General features: G+C 32.6%; 2 non-coding genes across 2 annotated transcripts; both read right to left on the bottom strand.

Annotated features, from left to right (window-relative positions):
• Nucleotides 1-3,278: 3,278 nt before the first annotated feature.
• On the bottom strand, nt 3,279-3,397 carry dre-mir-132-2 (microRNA 132-2). The gene has a single exon (NR_030081.1). It is a non-coding gene; the product is annotated as a microRNA 132-2 (primary transcript).
• A 218-nt stretch (nt 3,398-3,615) lies between these two features.
• mir212-2 (microRNA mir-212-2) lies at nt 3,616-3,708 on the bottom strand. The gene has a single exon (NR_161918.1). It is a non-coding gene; the product is annotated as a microRNA mir-212-2 (primary transcript).
• Nucleotides 3,709-10,659: the final 6,951 nt, after the last annotated feature.

The raw sequence follows: 10,659 nt of genomic DNA, 5'->3' as shown, positions 1-10,659 counted from the left end.
CAGACCACTACAGATATGTGTCGGGGGGACCCTGAGAGGTAAGAGTTTTGCTTATTTTGACATCCATACAGTTCATTGTTGTTGTTTTTTTTTTTTTTTTTTTCCACAATTAGCATTAAATGGGCTGCTGAATCTAAACAGGAAGCAGCCAAGTCCGTCACTTTTTGGGCATCCCCGACACATTTCCATTGTGGTATATGTATCTGTGTTTGCACTCAATAAACCCCAATGAAGTGCAGCAAACTGATGACCTTCACGGCCAATCACAGTCATTTCAGTTGAGCACTTGAACAGTGACAAATCAGCGCTGTTTAAGAACGTGACCAACAGCGCTCAAATGTTAGTGAGAAAAGGACCTTTTTAAAAACTCAGTATTGATTGGTACCGAAATTCAGCATCGTGACAACACTTTTGTAATCAAATCAAATTTGTGAGTGGTTTTCTATTTGCATGTTTACTTAATTTAAAGCTCATTTGAGCTCGCTCAGCCACCATACGCATATCCAATTTAAATATTCACAACTTCTGGACGTTTCATGAGTTCATTTCATTAGATGTTAAGGATATATATCCTTTTTAAAAATATAATTAAAAAATTTATACTTTTATTGTTTTTTTTAAACAAAAAATAATTTTTAAGGTCAATATTATAACACCCTTTAAGATTTTTAAGATATTATAAGATACCGCACCCCTTAAGAATTTGTACTGTTATCGTAGAAAAAACTAAAATTTTAAAAGACTGTATATATATATATGTGTGTGTGTGTGTGTGTGTGTGTGTGTGTGTGTGTGTGTGTGTGTGTGTGTGTGTGTGTGTGTGTGTGTGTGTGTGTGTGTGTGTGTGTGTGTGTGTGTGTGTGTGTGTGTGTGTGTGTGTGTGTGTGTGTGTGTGTGTATATATAATATTTCCCAAATTATATTTAACAGAGCAAGGAACTTTTCACAGTATGTCTGCTAATATGTTTTCTTCTGGAGAAAGTCTTATTTGTTTTATTTCAGCTAGAATAAAAGCAATTTGTAATTTAAAAAAACAAACATTTTAAGGTCAATATTATTAGCCCCTTTAAACTATATATATATATATATATATATATATATATATATATATATATATATATATATATATATATATATATATATATATATATATATATATATATATTTTTTTTTTTTTTTTTTTAGCAAACCAAAGTCTATAGAACAAACCATCGTTATACAATAACTTGCCTAATTACCCTAACCTGTCTAGTTAACCTGAGTTAAGCCTTTAAATGTCACTTTAAGCAGTATAGAACTGTCTTAAAAAATCATGGCATCATGGCAAAGATAAAATAAATCAATAATTAGAGATGAGTTATTAAAATTATTATGTTTAGAAATGTGTTGAAAAAATATTTCCTCCGTTAAACAGAAATTGGGGAAAAAATAAACGGTGGCTAATAATTCAGGGGGTGGCTAATAATTCAGGCTAATAATTTGCTCTGAATTATTCGCCCCCTTGTTTATTTTTTTCCCCGTTTTCTGTTTAACAGAGAGCAGACTTTTTCAGCACATTACTAAACATAATAGTTTTAATAACTCATCTCTCATAACTGATTTCTTTTATCTTTGCCATGATGACAGTAAATAATATTTAACTAGATATTTTTCAAGACACTTCTATACAGCTTAATGTGACATTTAAAGGCTTAACTAGGTTAATTAGGTTAACTAGGCAGGTTAGAGTAATTAGGCAAGTTATTGAATAATGATGGTTTGTTCTGTAGACTATCAAAATAAAAATTAGCCTAAAAGGGCTAATAATTTTGTAAATAAAATGGTGTTTAAAGAATTATTGTATTCGAAATAAAACAAATAAGACTTTCTCCAGAAGAAAAAAATATTATCAGACACACTGTGAAAATTTTCTTGCTCTGTTTAACATAATTTGGGAAATATTTAGAAAAGAGAAAAAGTATCAATGGGAGACTAATCATTCTGACTTCAACTGTATATATACATAAATAAACCACCAGTAAAATGCTTGGGGGCAGTTTTTTTCCATGTTTTTTTAAAAGAAAATTATTCTTTTCATCAAGGCAGCATTTAAAAAAATTGTTAAATTGTTAAATATTTATTATTTATTTATTTATTATTTATTTTAACTGTTTTCTTATTGTATGTTGTTTCAAATGAAATTATTACTCCATTCATTATTGCTTTTATTGCTATTGCAATTAATAATAATAAAATTTATAATAATATTAATTAATAATAGAGTGATTTCTGAAAGATCATGTAACTCTGAAGACTGGAGTAATGAAGCAGAAAATTCTTCTTTAAAATCACTGGAATAAATTATTAATTAAAATCAGGGGTTACCAATCTCGATCCTTGAGGGCCGGTGTCCCTGCAGGGTTTAGTTCCAACTTGCCTCAACACACCTGCCTGGATGTTTCAAGTATACCTAGAAAGACCTTGATTAGCTTGTTCAGGTGTGTTTGATTAGGGTTGGAGCTAAAATCTGCAGTACACCGGCCCTCCAGGAACAAGTTTGGTGACCCCTGATTTAAATGATAAACTACTTCTGAACTGTTATTTTATAGTGCAAAAACATTTCACAATTGCACAACGAGCACTGCATTTGTGATGAAATGAATGCAGCCTTGGTGAGCAGGAGAAGCTTATTTTAAAACATTTAAAAATCCTACCGACCTCAAACTTTTGACCGATATTGTATAAGTAATTAATATTATTAGCTAAAGAAATTATAAATAATAAAGTATAAATATTTTTTATTATTTTTTATTTATTATTCCTTTTTAAAAATAATTTAACTGAAATTTTAAACAATTGTTAAGGTCAATATAATTAGCCCTCTTAAGATTTTTCTGACTAGCTACAGAACAAACCTCTGTTGTCCAGTGAAGTGACTTGCCTAATTAACCTAGTTGAGTAAAGTCTTTAAATTGCACTTTAAGCTGAATACCAGTCCTGCAAAATAACTAGTAAAATATTATGTACTGTCATCATAGCAAAGACTAAAATGTTTTGTATTATTTTTATTATTCTCCGTATTTTTTTTAATGCCATCAATTTTGTGGAATAAGCTTTTAACCAAATAAATCTACCCCAAACCGTATTTCAAGACTCTCCGATGCAGGGAAGGAGACATAAATAAGTAAATAAATAAATAAACCAAGACTCTGACCTAGTTTCTGAAATCAAATCATTCTGCAAGAGCTTCTTAGCAAATCCTCCCCATGTTAGCGTTTCATGAAACATAATTTAGCCTTTCCCAGTAGTCGCTGTAACACCTGCCCCTTGGCGACCATGGCTGTAGACTGTTACCACGTGCCAACGCTACAGTAACAATCTAAAGCCACGGTCAGCATGGAGACAGCAGAGGAAGGGATGAGAGCCTGTTGGCATGGTAACTGGGAATGGTGCGTTCCTATTGGCTTGCCAGATGAAACGATGTGCCTCCATAGCACAGGACTCCCCCAATACAGGCTCAGAAACACACAACTGTTCGCCGTCACAGCCGAGTGTTTCTGATGTATGTGCGTGTGTATGTGTGCGTGCGTGAGCTTCCCTTCTCGTACAAATGATGTATTAGTGTGTGATGCTGGAGCCAGACTTCAGTAGCCATGACTGTAGACTGTTACTGTACTGTCGGACTCCATAAGCAGTAAGCAGTCTAGAGCCAAGGTCATGAAGTTCTGACATGCTTGAAAAGACTCTCTTTACTGGCATGCTGGGCAAGACCGAGACCATTTCAGCTCACTGATGGAAAGACAAAACCACTGTAATTAAAGAGAGCATTACAAAGGCAAAAGCACTGCTTCAGTAGGAGAAATCAGACGCATAAAATGGCTTGTTTCATGGTTTTGTTGGAGCCGGATGTTCTCGGGAACATTGATTCCCTTGAGCTCCGCTGCCGGGTCAGTGACGTAGACGCTGTTTCCAACCTCTCAGAAAGTTGCCTTTACATATTGATTCTGAATATGATAAAGAGTAGTCTTTTATTCATGTGACCAAATGATTTATGATAAATAATAGTCTTTTATTGATGTGACAACAAGCTTAAATGCATTTAGTTCTGAAAAAGGAGGACGCATGCTTGGAAATGCACTGGCTGCTGTCCATGGTGCTGAAACCTCTGCTTTTATATATACAGTGCTCAGCATATACGAGTACACCCCCTGCAAATCTCTTATTTAAATTAATATGTTCTATACGATGCTTTACAATATTAAATTTGTGCATATACATTAGTTTAGTCAGAACTGAAGCCAAATCTGGAGCTAATCTTAATAAACAACTTACAATAATGGCTCAAAAATGAGTAGCTCAAATTTATATGTAAATTAAAAAAAAAATTTTAAATTGCAGAAATCACAAGAAACAAAAATATAGACAATTTTGTTGATATTTTGTTGTTTGTATTTTGTATTTTTTCATTTGTTTGCAATATTTTGCATGAATTTAAATGGATTTCTTTCCATTTCTAAAGATGTTTTGTGACTAAAATATTATTTTAATAAATATACCTGTTTAATAAATCTGTTTTGTTTAAATTCACCAATATATATTATCCATATTTACAGAGAAATTGATATAAATAATAATTTTAAAAATGGGGTGTACTCATATAGGTATATGCTGAGCACTGTAGGCAACTGTATAATTTCTTGACACCCAAAATATATACATAAAGACTCAGTTTATACTGTAAAAATGTAATATTACAGTTTATTCTGAAATATTATTTGAATTATATTTTATTTTTATTTAGTGCAATATTTTCTATAGCAGTGCATGCACATAAATAGTGCATATTTGGAACATTAAATGTATTTTAATTGCATTTAAGCATTTATTTTGATCATTTTTTTATGGATATACTCTTTAATAATTGTAATATATGATAATTGTAGTTGGTATTCATTGTTTTTCATATACTAACACAGTTCAAATATATATATATATATATATATATATATATATATATATATATATATATATATATATATATACATTTACTATAGCACCCCACTTTGAGTGACCTTATTCTAAATGACGACCCATTTACAACCCATTAACAGTCCTAGTATATTAATGTTTAAATGTATTACTTTTTAAGTTCATATTAAGCCTGGATTTGTTTAAACATATATTTAAGAAGTTAAACTTAAGGTGGTGACATGAAAAAAGTCGTTCACTGTAATATAAAATGAAAAGAGATCTCGCAGAATCAACTTTCATTGTTGTACATAAGTGTTATTTGTTTTTAATGACTTTTTTAAAAATCTCAATTCAATTGTGTACTTGTTTCTAATAAATATATGTATAATTGGTGTCGCTGGCTGTGCTGGTTCAGTTCTACAGTTATTAATTTATCCAGAATGAATAAAGATGTCATCGTTGAATGAAAATGAACGCCCACTCGCTTCTTTAACACCCCCGCAAAAAAATAAAAGGTGTGTGTGTGTGTGTGTGTGTGTGTGTGTGTGTGTGTGTGTGTGTGTGTGTGTGTGTGTGTGTGTGTGTGTGTGTGTGTGTGTGTGTGTGTGTGTGTGCGTGTGTGAGGCAGAGCGCGCGCTGTCTCTTTAAAGGGTTACAGTAGGTGACTACGAATCATCTGCAAAGTGCGCAAGAGTGACGCAGACCTGACTTCAACGCCTGAATACACGTCACAGAATCTGTGTAAAAAAAAAAAAAACACCGGTGAACGGAAACGATAGGTAGGAAGGAAATTCATAGCCTACACTCGGGAGGGGAGGAAGGAGGGAGGTAAAACAAAAAAAAAAACGACTGAGTTTAACAGTTAGAAAATAAATCGATAGTTAGGTGAGGGCATGGACCGGAAAGAAACGGTAGGGGGGAGTTGCCATGTCCAGCTAATATCTGCGACTTTGTTGTAAAATTTACACTTAGAAGTATAGGTTTCGACGATATTTGGTGTGATTTAAGTCTTTAAATTGTTTAAACAATGATGTTAAGGAAGACAAACGGTGGGTAAATTGTTAAAAACGAATCTACAAGTGTTTTACAGAATCGTGCCTAATGTTTTTTTTCTGCCACGATCTGGCAACACCGCGCCAGGACGAAAATCATCTCTACAGGAAACCTCCTGGTGTCACAGATTCACAAGAGTTTAACGAGAAGGTGATATTGTATATTACATTTAACCAATAATGGATTTTATTATTAAAATATTTTAAAAAATTAATAACCTAGACAAAGGCAACAGTACAATATAAATCTTATTCACACATTTATTTCTAACGACCAAAGTACTATTATTTAAATAAATGTAATATAGTAAACAACTCTATTTGTTTCAGCAGCAAACTAGATAGTTCTCTTTAAAGCGTCTTCATGCTGCCCACGTGCGAAAGAAAGTGAGTCACACTGCAGTAAGTTTCAGGTCGTCTGCAATATGCCGTACATCTTTTAATAAGCACGCAAAAAAATCAAACTTATGAGACTTTTTGGTATTTGGCAACCATCAACCCATTTCTAGATGACATTCCGCGCTCCCCTAATTGCATTTTCATCCGAATTCTGTCAAATCACACTTACCTTGAAATATAGGATCTCCTCGTCAAAAATGCAGTCTGGTTTCTGACGGCTGTCCGTTTTCTAGCGCCTTGTCTATTAGATGTCTTCGCTCCAGTAGGAGGATGGATCGGTGTGTACTGCGTAATGAGAACTTCTCTCTCGCCTCAGTGTCTCCATATGGGCCACTGTCTGTCTACAGTCGTCACGCTCGTCTTGTCGTCTTTTTCCTGCTAGAAACAAGCAGCTCTCAAGCGCTTTTCCATCTACCGTGCGCTTTTTATAGAGATCTGATAGTACTAGTAAGCTGGAGAGGGAGGGAGACTCATTCACTAAAAAGCATCACCTACTCAACTACGCGCGTGCACTACGTCATTGACGGAATTTTGTCAACGGGGCTGCTATTTATAAAGACCAAGGAGAGTTTGGATTCTCACAAAGCTCGGTTAAACGAGCAATGAATGATTATATATAGCCAGTGGATGCTTGTTCTTTCTTCTGAACTCGCCTGTTAATCTCTTAAAATGTATCATACATTTAAATGCAAGAAATAATGCTTGCTCGTTTTGATGTAGAGGTGAAAATTAAAGGTAGTCTACTATCTAAATACTCTATATGCCTATACTATATATTAAAGGCATAGTTCATCCAGAAATTAACATTTAATTTGGGTTTGAACTATAGGGCTGTGCCAATAAACAATATTATATTATAGACTTTTTTTACTCTATATGAATCTAAAAGCCAATCACACAACAGAAATGTGCTAAAATGAGAATCTAAAAGTGTGTTCATGTTAGAGAATTTTCAGCCACTGAATATTTTCTGGCCGAAAATATGTTGCGACATTTAATAGACTCTTTATTTTTGTGGCTTCAGTCATTGTTGGGGTACTCTTTTAATTCTGGAAGCATTAACAACTGATATATTGATATTGAAATATATATATTACGATCGTTCAATATGGAAAATAATTATCAAGATTGCATTTTTGTCGTATCACCCAGCCCTGGTTTAAACCCTTATTGGTTTCTGACTTATGTTAAACACAAAATAAGATGTTTTGTTGTAAGCTGGAATCTTGTAACCGTTGATATCCATAGCAGGAAAAACAAATAAGAGTCAATAGTTACAGGTTTTAAGCTTTCTTCAAAATATCTTCTTTTGAGTTCAACAGAAGAAAGTCTCTCTGGAAAAGGTCAAGAGAGAGTATTTGATGACAGAATTTTAATTTTTGGATGAACTTTCTCTTTAAATGATGGGAATGATCAGTAACCAGTGTAATATTCACATCAACTTTTGATCTAATTAGACAATGATGGCGTCTACTGAATCATCAATCAAGTGCTATTATTTAAACCAGAACATCCACACAAACTTTTAGGGCTCTAACACATTCTAATAACCTTCTACCTCCCAAATCACAATTATATATGCTAAATAAAAATTTATAGAACAACTCATTATCAAAACACATACTGGTAGTTTTGCTGTTAAAGAGATAGTCCGTGCATATATTAAAATTCTGTCATTATTTCTCTTCCTCCACTTTTTCCAAACCTGACTGAGTTTGTCTGCTCGGTTGAACACAAAGGAAGATATTTTGAAGAATGTTGGAAAGAAGCAGCCCTTGACTTCTATATTGTTTGCTTTTCCTAGATGTCAAAGGCTGCTGCAACATTCTTCATAATAGCATCCTTTCAAAATTCAGAAATTTATGAAAGTTTAGAACCACATTCAATCTCCACAATCAAGTGCTATTATTTAAACCAGCATAACATCCATGCATCTTTTAGGGCTGTAACATTCTAATAACCTTCTACTTTCCAAATTGCAATTATATATGCAAAATAAAATATAAATAGAACTCATTTATCAAAACTGTCAAAATGCATACTTGTAATTTTGCTGTTAAAGAGATGCATTAAATACAATAAATGAAAATTCTGTCATTATTTCTCTCCCTTAACTTGTTCCAATTCTGATTGAGCTTTGTACTCCGTTAAACACAAAGAAAGATATTTTGAAGAATGTTGGAAAGTAGCAGCACCCACTGACTTCTATATTGTTTGCTTTTCCGGTCACACTTTACAATAAGGTTCATTAGTTAATGTTAATTAATGCATTTACTAAGATGAACAAATAATGAACAGTACATCTACTACTGTATTTGTTCATGTTAGTTAATGAAAATACAGTAGTTCATTGTTAGTTCATGTTAACTCACGGGGCATTAACTAATGTTAACAAGCATGGACTTGGATGTTAATAATGCATTAGTAAATGTTCAATTATGATTAATAAATGCTGTACAAGTGTTGTTCATGATTAGTTCATGTTAGTAAATGCATTAACTAATTAACCTTATTGTAAAGTGATACCGCTCTTCCTTTATGTCAAGAGCTGCTGCAACATTCTTTAAAATAGCATCCTTTCAAAATTCAGAAATTCATAAAAGTTATATCGGCGGCAATGTAGATATCTGCCAAAAAAGCTTTTTTTTTAATGTTTACCGCTTGTTTATTTTTCCCCCAATTTCGGTTTAACAGAGAGATGTTTTTCAACACATTTCTAAACATAGTAGTTTTTATAACCCATTTCTAATAATGGATTTATTTTATCTTTGTCATGATGACAGTAAATAATAATTTACTAGATATTTTTCAAGACACTTTTATACAGCTTAAAGTGTCATTTAAAGGCTTAAATATATGAATTAGGTTAACTAGGCAGATTAGGTTAATAAGGCAAGTTATTGTCTTATAATGGTTTGTTCTGTAGACTATCGAGAAAACATTTAGCTTAAAGGGGCTAATAATTTTTGTCCCTAAAATGGTGTTTAAAAAGTTAAAAACTGCTTTTATTATTGCCGAAAAAAAACAAATAAGCCTTTCTCCAGAAGAAAAAATATTATCCGACATACTGTGAAAATTTCCTTGCTCTGTTAAACATCATCTGGGAAATATGTTAAAAAAAGAATTTTAAAAAATTGAAGGGGGCTAATAATTCTGACTTCAACTATAGAACTCATTTATCAGGTAAGGCTATGTTTGTTTTATATTTGTGTCCAGGTTTCTATTCAGAACTTTTAATTAAAATATTTATTTTTCTTTTTTCCTTCTGCTTTTAAACTAGTTTCTGAATTAAGAATGGTATAATCCATATCTTAAACAAGGTAATAAACACACACACACACACGTTAAAACATTTTGGCAGTATAGCTATCACTCATTTGTTCTCAAAATCAATAGACTTAATGGGATAGTTCATGCCAAAACTAAAATTAACTCACTATTTACTCACCCTCAAGTGGTTCCAAACCTTTATAAGTTTCATTCTTCTGTTAAACACAAAAGATGATATTTTGAAGAATGCTGAAAACCTGTAACCATTGACTTCCATAGTGGGAAAGACAAACACTATATAAGTTAAAAAGTATATGATCAATTAGTCGTGACAGCATGAAGTTTTTATGGCAGTCATGGCAGCTTGTAGCAGAAGTTTTTAAGTCTTATTAAGTTAATAACATTCTAATGTCATTTTACAAGTTATGCAAGCTGTTTTAAATCAGTTTATTTAAGTTCAACGGACTCATGAGGTTAATTTGATTTAGCTTAATAAATTAAGGCAACCAGCATTTGTTTTATAGCGTGGTTAAGTTATACAAGTTATAGGTTTCCAGCTGTCTATTTTCCTTTGTGTTAAAAAAATAAAATAAAACTCATAAAGGTTTGGGTGAGTAAATGATGACAGATATTTCATTTTGGGGGTGAACATTCCCTTTGGGGATAATATTAGATTTGTAGATTTTTAAATTTGTAATATATAGTAATATTTTGTTAAAGCTTGACACATTTGGTGCAAAAAGACAACTGGAACATCCTTGGCGTCCATTTTCTTCTGAGAGTAAATGTCAATTTATCAGGATGTTTTTATTATCTATTATCTATCTATTATAATTTTAATTATACAGTATGTGCAGATAACGAGTAAAGTATAACAGAATCGGCGGCTCTGGTTGTATATATTTATTATTCAGCGTGAGCGCGCGAGTCGTGATTCCGCACCCTTTGATAACCACAGTTTCATTGCGGACGCCCTTTCCCCAGTAAA

Source organism: Danio rerio, chromosome 10 (assembly GCF_049306965.1).
Source record: "Danio rerio strain Tuebingen ecotype United States chromosome 10, GRCz12tu, whole genome shotgun sequence".
NCBI classification, from domain to species: Eukaryota; Metazoa; Chordata; class Actinopteri; order Cypriniformes; family Danionidae; genus Danio; species Danio rerio.
This window is presented reverse-complemented; position numbering and strand designations above follow the sequence as displayed.